We start from the raw sequence: 15752 nt of genomic DNA on the forward strand, positions 1-15752 counted from the left end.
TTTCTTGAAACTGTTCTCGGAAGTCAAGTAAATCCACCCTCGTAATCGCTAACCAGTGAGCTGAGCCATGAACTGTGGAAAAGTGACAATACGTATGTGTGAGAATTCCGTACTCACCACTGAAGTTATACTACGTTTTTTTTTGGCCGTGACTTATTGTAGATTTGCCGCAGATGGCATTAACTACTTGGCCGGACAAATGGGGAGCGCTGAAGGCTCTCACCCGGTACAACGTTTAAGACAACAGGCCTGACAGTGCCCAGTTGGTGAACCTCGGCTCAGGGCGTCGTCTGAGAGGAAAAATATTTGAAAGAATTAATCGACCCTAGTGGGTCGATAGCGATAAGTGCTGATTGAGGGAAGACGTCGACCACGCCGGCGAGGTCGGTATCGGGGTCCTATACTACGTACCACACAACACAACATAGCATCACGGCTGTCGGTGCAGGGTTGTGACTATCACATGACTAATACATAATACTTAAGTGTTTTGAATGTAACAACAAATTTGTCATAGTTTGCGATCACAGTTGTTGGCCAGTTTTTTTATAAGCACCCGGTTTTCAACAACAGTTTACAACCAAGGTCGACGCTGGATATATACAGGGTGTTAGTGACATCGTAACGAATACGGAGGGGCATGATTCAGGCCATGATTCTGAGCTAATATCAAAAGGAATGTTCTGTCGCAAAATTCATGATATTTTTTAGGTTTTTTAAAATAATTTTCATTTTATAATTTTGTGATGGAAAATTCCACTTAGTATTAACTCAGAATAATGAGCTGAATATAGCTTTGGGTGTTAGTGAAACCGTAACAAATACTGAGGGGGATGATTTGCAATGATTCTGAGTTGATATCAAGTGGAATTTCCTGTCGGAAAATATATAAAGTGCACACACGCCTATATATGCGTGAGTACTACTATGTAGTCTATACTATACGAGTAGTACTATATGAATAAGTACATATAAAGTGCGTGAATCTTTATAAGTGTTAACATTTTTTTATAAAATATGATGTGTGCTACTGTTTCATCAATTTAAATAAAACTATTTAAGACTACTAAAGCGTCTAGTTGGATGTGGCGAAGTTACGTATGTTTCTGATTATTTGACAAATTGTATTCGTTTATAATTATTTTTGTTTAATAAATAAAATTATATTCTAATAAAACTATTTTCATACAAATCGAAAAATCATTCTTTCTCTACTGGATTTTTCTGTCCGCTATAATTTCCGCATACCTTCGTTATCTCGCTTTTTCCTCGAGGATTAACACTTTTTTTTCTGTCAGTAACTTGTCGATTTTACCCCTGAATAGTTGGTTGAACAAATAATCAGAAAGGGCCGTATTACACGTGTCACTACACTCTATTCGAACTTGTTACTGCGGATCACGAGGTAGAGGGTAAGGGTGCGCCCACGCGACACGTCGTGGGATTCTCAAAGTAACTCTAGCTCTATTCTCATGGTGGTCTCTCAGCCAGCGTACAAATGACGTGTCCTCTCTCTGTCTATAAAAATTCAAAAATTCAAATTCAAAATTCAAGAATATCTTTATTCAGTAGATAACATAGTTACACTTTGAATCGTCAATTTTTACATAACGAACGTCTCATCCGCCTAAAACTACTGCAGCTTCTCACAACCTGTTATTAAGTAGATGACCAACCTCATCAACCCTGGCGTCAGGGTTATTATTGAGCCGCCACTTGCCCTTGACATGGCTCATCTAACGATTACTTACATCAGTAAGTAGCAACCGTGACCAACGGCTTAACGTACTTTCCGAAGCACGGATCACTTTACCTTCGGACAATTGGGTGATCAGCCAGTAATGTTCTAACTAAACTAGGGATCACAATTCGTAACGGACGCCGATCTCACCCCCTCTGGGTCTTGCTTTAGTCTTAAATGGGCGTAAGCTAAGGAGTGAGGGGGTGGGGACTATCTGTCTCACTCGCACTTACGCATTAGGCGATAAGCGGTAAGAATGTCATTTTTGTATGGAGTGTCGCGGGTGTGACGTCACGCGACGACATCGCAGCGTTGCGACGACGCAACAGCCGTGAGGCCTGCTTTTTAAGGGATGGGCAGCGATGTAAAATTGATATAAGTGGGGGTTCGGGCCCACGAGAGCAGCGAAAAATCGTGTTCATTTTCAGTTCAATAGTTTATCTGTGAATAATCTTAAAATAGTCAAAAATTTTTGGTGTCGGCTGGGGTGAATTGGAGTTTTAAGTTTACGCGGTTATTATCATAATTAAAACACATAATAACGGGTTCTTACCGCGTTTAAATGGGGATATGAGACTCCCGATATTTCGACACTGTTGCAAGTGCCATGATCACGGGATGACTGATGAGATTGGAGTGGAGTAGGTAGATCCATAATTTTCTACGGGCAGACATATCTGTCTACCCTCTTTCTTTGCCGCTTGTTTATGTTTTTGATATCGGAATGTTCGGAACCATCTGAACTCGCACCAAACTCGGGAGTCTCATATCCCCATTTAAACGCGGTAAGAAGCCGTTATTATGTGTTTTAATTATGAATTGGAGTTGTCCAATAATATCTTCAATCATGGTCGGGGAGTAACATTCTTATAGTTATATACAGGGTGTTAGTGACAGCGTATCGTGAACTAGGATCAAGATAAATTATGAAATTCTGATTACTAAATAAAAACAGATTTAAAACTAATGAAAAATATTTTCGTTTCTCAATTTAAATTATTTATGAATTTTAATCAATGAAAATGTAATAAGTCCGACATTTTATCACGTTTTTCTATGACGTCATAGTGTGCTTTTTAATACAAATCCCATAGTAATTTCGTGTTTTGACGTTTAGTAAAAAGTAACTGATTTGACTAGTTGGAAACTACCCTATACTGAGGGGGATAATTCATCTCATGGAATTTTCTGTCGCAAAATGCATGATGTTTTTTTAATTTATTTTAATTTAGTTCTATACTTTTACAATTAGAAATCAGAATCATTAATTCAACGTAATTATTAAATGACAAGAAACTGCAACAACAACACATCTCTTAAATCAATGAGGATATACATTACAAGTTATTTAATAATTAGAGGAAAACATTTACTACCAGATATTTTTATCATTTAGGTAATCATTAATCTTATAATAAGCTTTTGTACATAAAGTAAGCTTCACATGAGCTTTAAATTTGTTTTCTGACAAATTCAAAATATTATCTGGTATTTTATTGTAAAAACGTATACGTAACCCCAAAAAGATAAATTTAATTTACTTAATCTAGAATTTTGAATATCAATTTTATTTTTATTCCTATCACAGTTTCTCGGAAGGAGAGATACATTTTTGCGTACATACGTAATGTTTTCATAAATATATTGACTTGCGACCGTCAGTATATTCATTTCTTTAAACAGCTCCCTTAGAGAGTCCCGACGACGCAGATTATAAATACCGCGAACTGCTCTTTTTTGAATGATGAAAATAGTTTCTACTTCAGCGGCTCGTCATCACAAAAAAATACTGCAAGACATTATAAAAAACGGAAATATCATTACAAGGAGAATGGGCGAATCTGATCCAAGAACCTTCACTGATGAGACTTATATCTAATGACAACTTTGCCAGAATCATGAGGAAATGAAAGCTTATGAGCTTTCATTACATATAAGTCTCATCAGTGGAGGTTTTTGGACCAAGGTTCATATAAATGTGCCTATTGTCATTTTGGGGTTTTTTAGAGATAAATAGATAAAATACTTTATTGAACACAATGGACACAAAATACAGAGGACAACATATACAGAAAAGCACAACAGGCGGCCTTATTGCTCATGCAGCAATTTCTTCCAGGCAACCTTAGATATTCGGTTCCATACTTTTTTGAGAAAAATTCTACTCGATATTAACTCAGCTGAATCATTCACCTCAGCATTCGGTACTAAGGCACTAACATCCTGTGTACGTCCATTGGGGAAAAGTAAACGTACCTACTTACTTATTTTAATATATCTTTTTGACACTTTGTTTCTTTTTAATGGCTTTATTGTTTAAAAATATATTTTAAAAACTGACATTACAAAAATGATTATCCACGATAAGCCGTTTAATCCGTATTAAAAAAAGTTTTTCACCTTCGTGCTCAGTCAGCACACTGATGATCATTTATAAATGATGCAAATATGAATTCAAAAACAAATTCGAAAATCATAAGTTTATGCCTGTGCTGGTGCTCGAACCTGGGACTTCCACTGTGAAGTCCCAGGTTCAGGAGACGTAAGGCGTTCTTCCAACTAGGTTACCACGGCTGGTGAGATTGCGTAGGATAGATACAATACAATACGATACAAATACACTTTATTGCACCAAAATAAAAAGAAATAATTACAAAAAGTCTCTTAACTAAGTACATGGCAAATGGCGGCCTTATCGCATAAAGCGATTAGATAGTTATGTTATGTAAGTTTATAGAGTGAAAAAAATAATGACTTTATTAAAACGTGTGTATCATCACCTCCTATCATCATCCCGTTTTTTCACAGGGTCCGCTTACCTAACCCGAAGATTTGACAGGTCCGGTTTTTTACAGAAGCGACTGCCTATCTGACCTTCCAACCCGCGAAGGAAAAACCAGCCCAATACAGGTTAGGTCACATACCTCCGAAAATGCATTTCTCGGGAATGTGGGTTTCCTCACTATGTTTTCTTCGCCGATAATTTGTTTATGTCACGACTACAATTTAAACATAGCACTCAGACACTCCTATACCTAAAACATGCGAGAGTAATACTGAAATAGCAGTAAAACAGTATTCTAGTATTTTTTTCAATTGCTTCATTCCTCAAGAAGGTTACATGTCTAACATAATTTCCCAAAAGATATTTGTCATCTAACTTTAGCAAGTATGTCTTCGTTGTTATCATATGAAATTGTTTTCGGGTTTACCTTGGGGACTATGATACATTATGAAGTGTTCTCTGCTCGGGGACTATGTCGAAATGTTGTAGCATAGTCACAAGGACGAAGTATACGGTCCTGGTGATCTGATTTACTATAGATAAACGCAACTAATCAGCTGGCGAGACGCGACTGTAAATACGCGTCAATATAAGACATAAAAGGTTTACATTGACCAAAATGGCTTCTAAAATATTTTTCTTCATATTTCGCGCGAAAACGGTTGGTCACGTGACATTTTGCCCAGTGACGTCACATTTCAATAAGCAAAGAAACTGTCAAACAGTATATAACTTGAAACCTGACAGATAGTTTTTATTTTGTGAAATGTGACGTCACACCGGAGCTCAATCATGGCCGCCCGATTTTCGAGTCTTGTAATACACAGGTAAAAAATCGCATTCTTATTTTGTAAAAAATAATTATTTTAAAATCGTTTTATAAAATGATACTACTTATTGGATAATTATTATTAAATGATAAACTACTATATCCGTCATATTTTATATTTTATTGTTACAACCTACGAATAAATAATATTTATTAGAATTAATATTATTTATAAAATATGACTAAATAATATTTATTCTAATAAAATAAAATAAAAATAAAATATTATAAATAATATTAATATTTGTAGGTTACAACTATGAAGTAGCCAATTGGGGATGAGTGTATAAGTACGTAATCTGTTGTGAGTTTGTATCGAGATATGGCGATTGTACCACTCAGTAAAAACCAGTTCCCACTGTAATTACCCATTTTATATTATGCTCATTACATACAAGGAACTCCTTACAGAAAATTTAGGTACCTAATACACGGTCTAGATTACTATTACGACGCGCGTTTATGTAACGATTGAGGGGTATGGAGAAAGCAAGATATGTTAGGATCCAAAGCTGTTCTTACTCTGGTAGGAATAGACGTGCTTTTTGTTCCGTTTTTTTTTTTATTTAAAATAGGCTCGCGTTTGACCACAATAGACATAATTATATCGTCAGAATCGATAAAATTACCGTGACGTTGCGCATGTTAACGCTATTACACTAGCTCGAGATATTGGTTACCATGGTTACGTTCCACCGATTTGCCAAGACTACACAATCCTGATCGCCGTGCCCGTGACCTTGAAGCATCGGGCAGGATGGATTGGCAAACGTTATAATATAACCAAGCTGCCCCGCCGACGCGATGCCACCTTACGCCACGCGACGCCATCTCGATTCTCGTGTGAGCGTCGCGCCTATAACAAAGTAGGTACTTTACCAACTTTACGCAATACAACCTCTTAGCACGTCGGAATCTTTCACTAACTTTTTACGAGAAAAACAAAGTGAACGTTAGAGGCGCGTGACCATTTACTAAACGCCCACATTGCCATTAAATATAAAATAAAACATGCCTTCTTTCATGCGAAACGGCGATCCATAATGTTAAGCAGTTTTTTATGCTATATTGAGCGTAATCTTTTCTAGTGATGTTACCGCACACTTCTATTGAATAAGTAGTACCTAATACCTATATAAGTAAGTACATAGGTTCTACTTCGTTACCGTCTCTTGGCAGTACTCGTTTTTCTAAATTCAAACGAATGCTAATATCCATGTTGGTATAATTATCAATTATTAGATTTATTAAATATACATAATTTGAATTCAGAACGTTATTGTTATTTTGTTTTGAATTTCGCCTGAATAATACAACAATCAAGTAGTTAGTTCTAAATTAAAATGTTGATACCGATAAATCAATTATTAAATAAATATAGATTTAAAACTAGTGAATAACATTTTCTTTTAATTCAATTATTTATTAATTTTAATAAAAAAAAAGAAATAATAAATCCGACATTTTATTACGTATTTCTATGACGTCACAGTATGTTTTTTTATACAAATTCCGTAGTAATTTCGTGTTTTGACGTTTAGTAAAAAGTAACTGATTTGACTAGTTAGAATCCAGCCTATTGATGAACATGGAAATTAGCATTCGATTGTATTCGAAAAAATCATGACTGCCGAGTGCCGAGGGACATTTAAGATAATTGAAGCACTGTAACTAACTAATCTCAGCTTCGAGACTGCCCTCAAGATCATGTCAATGTGACAGTTCTTATATAAAAACAGAGACTTGAGCATGATCTTGAAAGCAGAAGGCCACACCTCACTGACCTTAATATGGTTTATAGAAACATCAATTTGAAGACTTCGAATCTATAGTGGTACCAAGTTATCTACTGAGTACCTAGTTGTAACTCTGTCTACCCTGAAAGGGTTTCGAGCGCGAGTATTGTCTATGTATCCGTAGTTTTCGTACGGAATAAAATTATTACCCCTCAACCGGCGAGCGTGGGTGAAACGATTGATGAATGTGTAACCATGAGAAGTATATCAGGGTCGAAGCAAATGGGATTCCGTAATCGCTGCTTACCCCGTTTGGGAAAAGGCGTGAGTTTATGTATGTATTTAACTTGTTCATCATCTCCCTAGCATTATCCCGTTTTTCACAGGGTCCGCTTACCTAACCTGAAGATTTCACAGATCCGGATTTTCAGAGAAGCGACTGCCTGTCTGACTTTCCAACCCGACACAGGTCACCTCCGAAAATGCATTTCTCGGAAATGTGGGTTTCCTCACGATGTTTTCCTTCACCGCTGAGCGCGTGATAAAATGATCCAAACGTGAATTCGAAAACAAATTCGACAATCATTGGTTTAGGCCTGTGCGTCGAACCTGCGACATCAAAGTGAGAGGCAAACGTTCTAACAACTGGGTTACAACGGTTTCGGCTGTAGTAAACTTGTTTATAAAAATAAAGTCTAGGGCACGTAGCATCACTAGGCGGCCTTTTTAGGGAAACAACCCAGGGATATACGCAGCCCGGGTAAAGTGGGCTAAACGGGCATCACGCTGGCATCCTGAGTGGGTAACCAGAGGATAATAATGTAATGCATGTGATCCATGTGGCCGTAATAGGGATTAGACTAGACTATAGGTACGCATACATGTGGGATAATGAAATAACTCGGATATTTTTTTAAATGTCTTTACTCCTTTTTATAAACCGAAATCATCCCTCCCGTCCGACATCGCACCAAAGACTCTCCTTTCTTACTTTTAAAAACTCACTACGTCCCATTCATTAACCATCCTCCTTTCATATCATAAACAATCAAATTCCCATTCATTATCCTAACATAGCATTCTTACTTTCCTACAGCTCGGCCATTCTGCTTTCTGTCTGACCTCAGACTTCCATCCTTAACTCAATTAACTCAATTGAAATAACTCGGATATTTTTAAAATGTCTTTACTCCCTTTTTATACACACACACCTTATATTAAAACCATAATCATTTTTTTTTTTTGTTTTGGTTTTCCCCGAAGGGTAAGGCAAAGGGAACTCTGCCCATACAGCCATGTCTGACGTATTTTTTTTCTTGATGATTAATGAAATGATGAAAGGTGATGATGATGAAACCTAAGCCCCCACCCTCGGAGTAGACTCCTACTCCGAACCCCAAACGAATTAACTCAAAAGTCCGCATAAACTTTTGAGTTATGAAGCGGCTTCCCGGCACGAAGCGAAAATAGGCAGATACACTTTGTTTATTGAATACTCCAATATAATAACACTCGCGAATGTCTTCCGACTAACTTAATGCGATCATTAACCACAAAACACCACTTCGTATTAATTATTTAGATTACTCAATGAAGAAAGCAACTGTCCCGTTCCCGTTTCCCGCCGAAAAGCCTAAAACCATAATCATCTCACCCGTCCGACATCGCACCAAAGACTCGCCTTTCTTACTTTTTAAAACTGCCTTACGTCCCATTCATTAACCATCCTCCTTTCATACCATAAACAATCAAATTCCCATTCATTATCCTTACATAGCACTCTTACTTTCCTACATACACAAGTGCATAAACTCACGCTTATTTCCCACCGGGGTAAGCAGAGAGAATGGAATTCCATTTGCTTCGATCCTGACACATTTCTTGCTTCCTCCACATTCATCAATCGTTTCATACACGCACGCCGGTAAAAGTAGATCGTACTGAACTTTTCTAATGACATCTTGAATTTGGTCAATGTACCCTTCCTTTTAGGTTCCTTCTAGGTCTTCCTCTGCCAGCCCTACCACCAACCTTCGCTTTATATACTGCTTTCCGTAGTAATAGGCCCGAATAAGTAACGAAGAACGCGTTCAGCTGTTTATGTTCCCAGACAACGGTCGTGTCGTATAAGCCGACACGGGGGTTGAGTCCTTTCTACAAAATAAATAACGTATTAAAAGATTTACGTATTTATTTTATTACGCTGGTATTCCTTTCGCGGGTTGGAAGGTCAGACAGGCAGTCGCTGTTGTAAAAAACCGGACCTGTCAAATAGGAAGGTTAGGTAAGCGGACCCTGTGAAAAACGGCATAGTGTTGGGGAGATGATGATTTTTGATGTCATTGTATCGTAGCTGGGAGGACTCTAATAAATATTTTTACCTCTTTTTTTTGCTAGAAGGAAAGAGAGGAAGGGGAAGACCAAGAAGAGCTTGCATGGAACAGATTAAAGAAAAGGTTAACGTCGTGTCTTATAGGGAAATCAAGGGATTGGCCTTTGATAGACTGGAATGGAAAATGCTGCACCGACAAGAGCGTGGCTCTTAAATTGATGATGATGACCTCTTTTTTTTTCTTTCTCTGGCTTTCTTTATAGCTTATATCGTCTATGTGTTGTATTTGTATTGCGTACGAGTATTTCCTCCAAAAAAGTTCTATCTACCCAACCATCGAATCGGTACAACATAAAACAATGTAAAAGAAGTAAACTGCGGAATTAGCGGCCCTCGAGGGGCACGCAATAAACTTCGGGATCCGACCGGCATACAAATCATGCCGCAAAATGGTAAGACGTTGATAGTGTTGGCTGACTACTATCGACACTGGAACTCCATCATCCCCCTACCACTATCCCGTTTTTCACAAAACCCGCTTACCTAACCTGAAGATTTGACAGGTCCCGTTTCTTACAAAATCGTCTGCTTGTCTGACCTTGCAACCCGCGAAGGGAAAACCAGCCCAATACAAGTTAGGTTAGGTTAGGTTACATATCTCCGAAAATGCGTTTCTTGGGAATGTGGGTATCCTCAAGTTTATCTTCACCGCAGAGCACGTGCTAAAAAGGTTCCTAAACACTCAAGTCTATAGTTGCTATCTCTTCGCACCGTGCGGCCACACAGAGCCGCAAATCGCAAAATGTCATAGATACATACATACATACACAAACTCACGCCCGTAATCCCTAATGGGGTGGGCAAAGCCACAAGTGATCAAAGACAACTTGCATCCACTGTTGATACGCTGTCGTAAGCTGGATATGATGAACCTTATGGAGATAAGGGTTCAGCCTATCGCCCATAACATTAGTCCATCATGTTAGAGGACACAAGCCCTCTGTCGGTTTTTACGACATGCCCGGGAAGACAAGCAGCTGAACGTGTTCTATGTTTTTTATTTGCTCCCAGAACAGCATAGATGTCATAGATAAACTAAGCTAAAAGAGCTCTACACCTTTTTGCCACTACTTGAAGGTCTAGCGAACCTACAAACAATAAAAAAATATTATAAATCCTTTCTACTCTCTTAAGGTTTACTTTGAGTCTGAAGTTATTGACGACTTCCTATTTAAATGTTATTTTTATTGAAAAATACATATAAAAAGGAAAAGCGACGTAAGGATATTGTTGTTGAAGTACCTTATACTAAAACTGTCTTTGCTACTAGGCAATTTAATTCACGTTCTGCCTTTTTGTACAATAAAATAAATAAAGAAAAAAAAAAAAAATGAACAGCCTCCGTGGTCTAGTGGTTAGAGCGTTACGCTCACGATCTGGAGGTCCGGGTTCGATTCCCGATGGGGACATTGTCTAAATCACTGTGTGAGACTGTCCTTTGTTTGGTAAGGACTTTTCAGGCTTGAGTCACCTGATTGTCCGAAAAAGTAAGATGATTCCGTGCTTCGGAAGGCACGTTAAGCCGTTGGTCCCGGCTATTGGCCGTAAAAACACCTCCACCAACCCGCACTGGAGCAGCGTGGTGGAGTATGCGCCATACCCCCTCCGGTTGATTGAGGGGAGGCCTGTGCCCAGCAGTGGGACGTATATAGGCAGTTTATGTATGTTATGTACATATAAAAATAGTTTTGTAAAGGTTTATTTACGTTAAACTTAGTAAATAATTTTGTATTTAAAGAAAATACATTTTAATTTTACCTCTTGTAGCACAAATAAAATGAAGCGTCAGATTTAATGGTAAATGATAAAAATAATAAATTATTTACGTTTTACACTGAATGCGTTACACGTGCGCCATTCTTGGTAACGGATAGGATACTAGACTAAGGTCCCTATCCCTACACCCTTAATTTCCCTCTACGACGAGCGAGTTATTTTTTGTTTTTAAACGTTCTTTATTTAAATTTCAAATTTCAGTATTCGGTATCAGCCTTTATAAAACGTCGAGCGAGTGCTAAATAGAGTTAATCGATAAATGAACTATAAAAGGAACAGCACTATCGCAGCAGTTTATTTGTATCGCGACCCTGATTGGCGCGCCCAACATTTGGGCGCGAACTAAATGACGAACGGGTGTCTGTTTGGACACCACGAAATAATATATCGTTGCTTTATAGCGAGGAGCATGTAAGCGCCTTTATAAAAAGTCACATTCACACAAAGCTCGGTGAGATGGGGGTGTTTAGTGCACCTTGCGATGGATGTAACTCTCAGTCGTGACCTTATGTTGCTTTTTAATTACGTGACACATTTTGATGACGATATATTAATTCACTCATTTTGATTGCCTTATTTACAAACTTATATTTGCAGCTAGTTAATAAATCGCGACATAGTCGATGTATAGAACAAACAGTTTTACAACAGCAAAGTAATATTGTTTTTCAATTAGAAACTTATTTGCAGTTGGTTTGTTGGTAGTTGGCATTCAGGGTCTAATAATGACCAGATGGCAAATTGTGCGGAAACAGACTCGCTCTTGCCCGTTTTTTTTTTAGTTATTATAATTTAAATAAACAAGAATACATCTTTTATTTAACATGACTTATTGTAGATTTGCCGCAGATGGTATTAACTACTTGGCCGGACAAATGGGGAGCGCTGAAAGCTCTCACCCGGTACATCGTTTAAGACAACAGGCCTGAGGGTGCCAAGTTGGGCGCGAACCTCGGCTCAGGGCGTCGTCTGAGAGGAAAAATAATTGAAAGAATTAATCGACTTTAGTGGGTCGATAGCGATGATCGCTGATTGAGGGAAATCGTCGACCACGCCGGCGGGGTCGGTATCGGGGTCCTGAAGTGTTTGGTGTCGCGAGCTGATTGGTTGCCTCTATGGCTAGAGTAAGCGGGTCGTCGGGATCGTATTACTAAACGTCAAAACACAAAATGTGTTTTGTGAAAAAATGTCGGACTTATTATAACTTTTGTCTTGATTTAAATTAATAAATAAGTTAAATAGAAAAAATAAATAAAGTTTTCGTTAGTTTTTTTTCATTAATTAGAATTTCATAATTTATCTAGAACCTCAACGATCATTATTGAAACAAATAAGACGAAGTATTTTCGATAGTAACTGTGTAGTTAGTTCGGAGGATTTAGCTCGACACCGTTTGCTTCGTAGCAGCCGACTCCGCTCCGCTCCGCTGCCCGCTATAATCCAAACCACACCCTTATGGTGTGCTTCTCGAAGATAGATTTTAATAAAAACTTTCTTTTACGCCCGCATAAACTTCCCTAGAGGGTGCAAAAGTCATACTTGAATGGGATATTTATCTTTATAAGCCTTTTTGATGAGGATCCAGCGGCGGTTGTCGATTGAAAACGATCATAAAAGTTCAGGATTTTTTTTTTGGGGTGTAGACGGTAGACTGGCCTTTGGTTTCCATTTCATACAAGACCTTAGGAGGGACAGTATCATCTTCTCTGCCCTCCAGAATCAGATTCAAAATCATTTATTCAAGGTATAATAGATAAAGTTGTTGAAGGTAAATTTAACATTTTTGAAATTTCGCAAGGTGTTATGGCTGAGGAGAAGAAATGACAAGAAACGTCAATAGCAACACATTTTTCAAATCAATGTAGGTATTCATTACTAGTTATTTTATAACTCCACTGGGGAAATTACTGTTCGGCGCGTCCTTGACGCTGGAGTGAGGTGGTGGCTGAGTTCGGAATGATTGAGCTCATGAGCTATGTCAGGGGCCTTTGGCGGCTCAGTAATAACCCTGACACTAGGATTGATGAGGTTGGTATTCCACCTCACGACCCATACGATAAGGAGAAGATCATTTATACCCAAAATCAAAGATAAAAGATGCATATGTCTGTTATCCATGAAATTAGATGGTTATGCGAGGGCTCTGTACAGCGCCATCTATATTATTTTTAGGGAAAGTAGCCTGGAAAGTCTCTCATAGACAGCTTAAATTATTTGAAATTTTTGAGTCGGCACATTTTTGTCTTTACTTCCCGATTTCCCTTGGAGTAAGTAAATAAAATACGCAGATAGTTTTAAACAGAAAGGACTGCCGAAAGTTGCGATATTCGCAATAACATGTAAATTTTGACTTCGATTCCGTATGTACCGCCCAGTGAGCTTGTTTACTGGAGTTGCAGGACCACGTTTTATGTCATAATTCGCTCCCAGCTCACCATAGAAGCAACGATTGCGAATCCAGTCACAACTGTACTTAATATATCAGTTCTCATGTCTAGACACATTTATGGTAATAGAGGACAGCACACCACCGCCACTACATACAAACAACCTCGTATTACACAGACACTACACATTGACGTTATCGTACACGTGTATCTGTGTGTGTGACGCCTGAGAGCTGTCAAATACAATACCTAATTTAACCGTTATTACTTACTTACGTCGTATATGACGTAAATTCAAAAATGTTACATTGACTTTCAACAAGTTTATATATGAGAATTACGTTGAATAAATGATTCTAATTTCTGATTTCTGGTCGTACTTCTTACGAAGGAAGCTTTTTTAATCACTACTAAATATTTATTTATGTATTTACCAAACAAATCTTGAAGAATAAAGGTTTACAATATAAATTAATAGGCTCTACATTTGACACGAAAAGCACTGTAAATAATGAATTGAATTAACATTATTTTTACATAAAGCACTTACCCTAGGTTAAATTTTATTGCAAATTAACAGTAAGTATGTTTTGATGAACAATCATCATTGAAAATAATAATTTATCGACGCCACGTAGGCGTGTCGACGCGGGTAATAACTGTGAGAACAAAATATTCGAGTCTGACAAAAGAACGTCGGCGTCTAAATTCAAAATTCGAACATAATAAACTAAAATGATAAGAAATAAAAAACTAAAGTATGACCGAGAGGGGTGAGGTAAACCTATCTCAGATGCTGGTGAGAAACGAAGAGTTGCCGTTCTATACGTAGTAATATTCGTTATTTTATGATGGTACTACAAAATATTCTGTTTACATAAATGTATTGAGTATTGTCGTCGAGATATTACTTTTTATTATAATAAATATAAAAGACTTCGCTTTATTGAATATCCTTAGGGGTAGAGATAGGGCGAGATGAAAGGTCTCGGATGTGTTTGATAAAGAATAGGTGGTTTAACTACGTATAGTTTTGTGTCTTTAACTGTATATGAGCATTATTATTATTTCGTCATTTCTATACAATGATTGAATAGAAATGAATATCGGCACAATCGTATCGGCCCAATACGAGAATTTTTATTCGTCATTATTCACCCAACACCTCGCACACAGAAACACCTCATTTTACACAGACACTACACATTGACGTTAACGGACACGCCCATACAATTTAAAATTCACTGACATAATTAATCGCATTCACATTTTTTTTACATTAAGCACTTAGGCTAGGTTCAATTTTATTACAAATGAATAGTATGTTTTGATGAATGATGATGACTTTCGTTGTCCAGAGGTTGAGCGCTGGGCTCACGATCCGGAGGTACCGGGTTCGATTCGCGGTAGGGACATATCACAAAAAATACTTTATGGTCCCTAGTTTGGTTAGGACATTACTGGCTGATCACCAGATTGTCCGAAAGTAAGATGATCCGTGCATCGGAAGGCACGTTAAGCTAGTACTTACTATTGTAAGTAGGTACGTAGTTACATGAGGCAAGTCAGGGGCCTTTTGCAGCTCAATAATAACCCTGACACCAGGGTTGATGAGGTTGGTACTCCACCTCACAACCCACACGATAGATGAAGACGTAGTATTATTCCTTATTCTATGGTTTTAGATAAGGGGTCAACGGTAATGGTGCTAATTCCTGTAAATACCATCTAATTTTGTTTTAAGTTATATCTGTCATTTTCTTATCCGCCGAAAAGGAAAGGGACGGGTAATCGACAAGCATAAAATTTATGGAACACACGTCAATTTTAAGCACAAATCTAAACCAACCGTCTAAAAATTTTACATCCGTCAATAACCCGACACAGTTAAGTAGACAGCACGTCAAACGGATTGCATACCAGCGACGTACCTTTTGATTCGGCCGGGTTATTCATTCATTTACTCATTCTTCCTAAAATTAAGAGCTGTGAATCATCCGTCCCTTTCCTTTTCGACGGATATGAAAATGACGGATATAACTTAAAATAAAATTAGGCGGTGTCTGCAGGAATCGGGGCCACTATCAACTTTATATTACGTACTAT

General features: G+C 37.8%; 1 protein-coding gene across 1 annotated transcript in view; it reads left to right on the forward strand.

Annotated features, from left to right (window-relative positions):
- LOC126377068 (uncharacterized) overlaps positions 1 to 15752 on the forward strand; it is a 450327-nt gene that overhangs the window by 149602 nt on the left and 284973 nt on the right. The window lies entirely within an intron of this gene.

This window comes from Pectinophora gossypiella, chromosome 22 (genome assembly GCF_024362695.1).
Source record: "Pectinophora gossypiella chromosome 22, ilPecGoss1.1, whole genome shotgun sequence".
Classification (NCBI taxonomy): domain Eukaryota; kingdom Metazoa; phylum Arthropoda; class Insecta; order Lepidoptera; family Gelechiidae; genus Pectinophora; species Pectinophora gossypiella.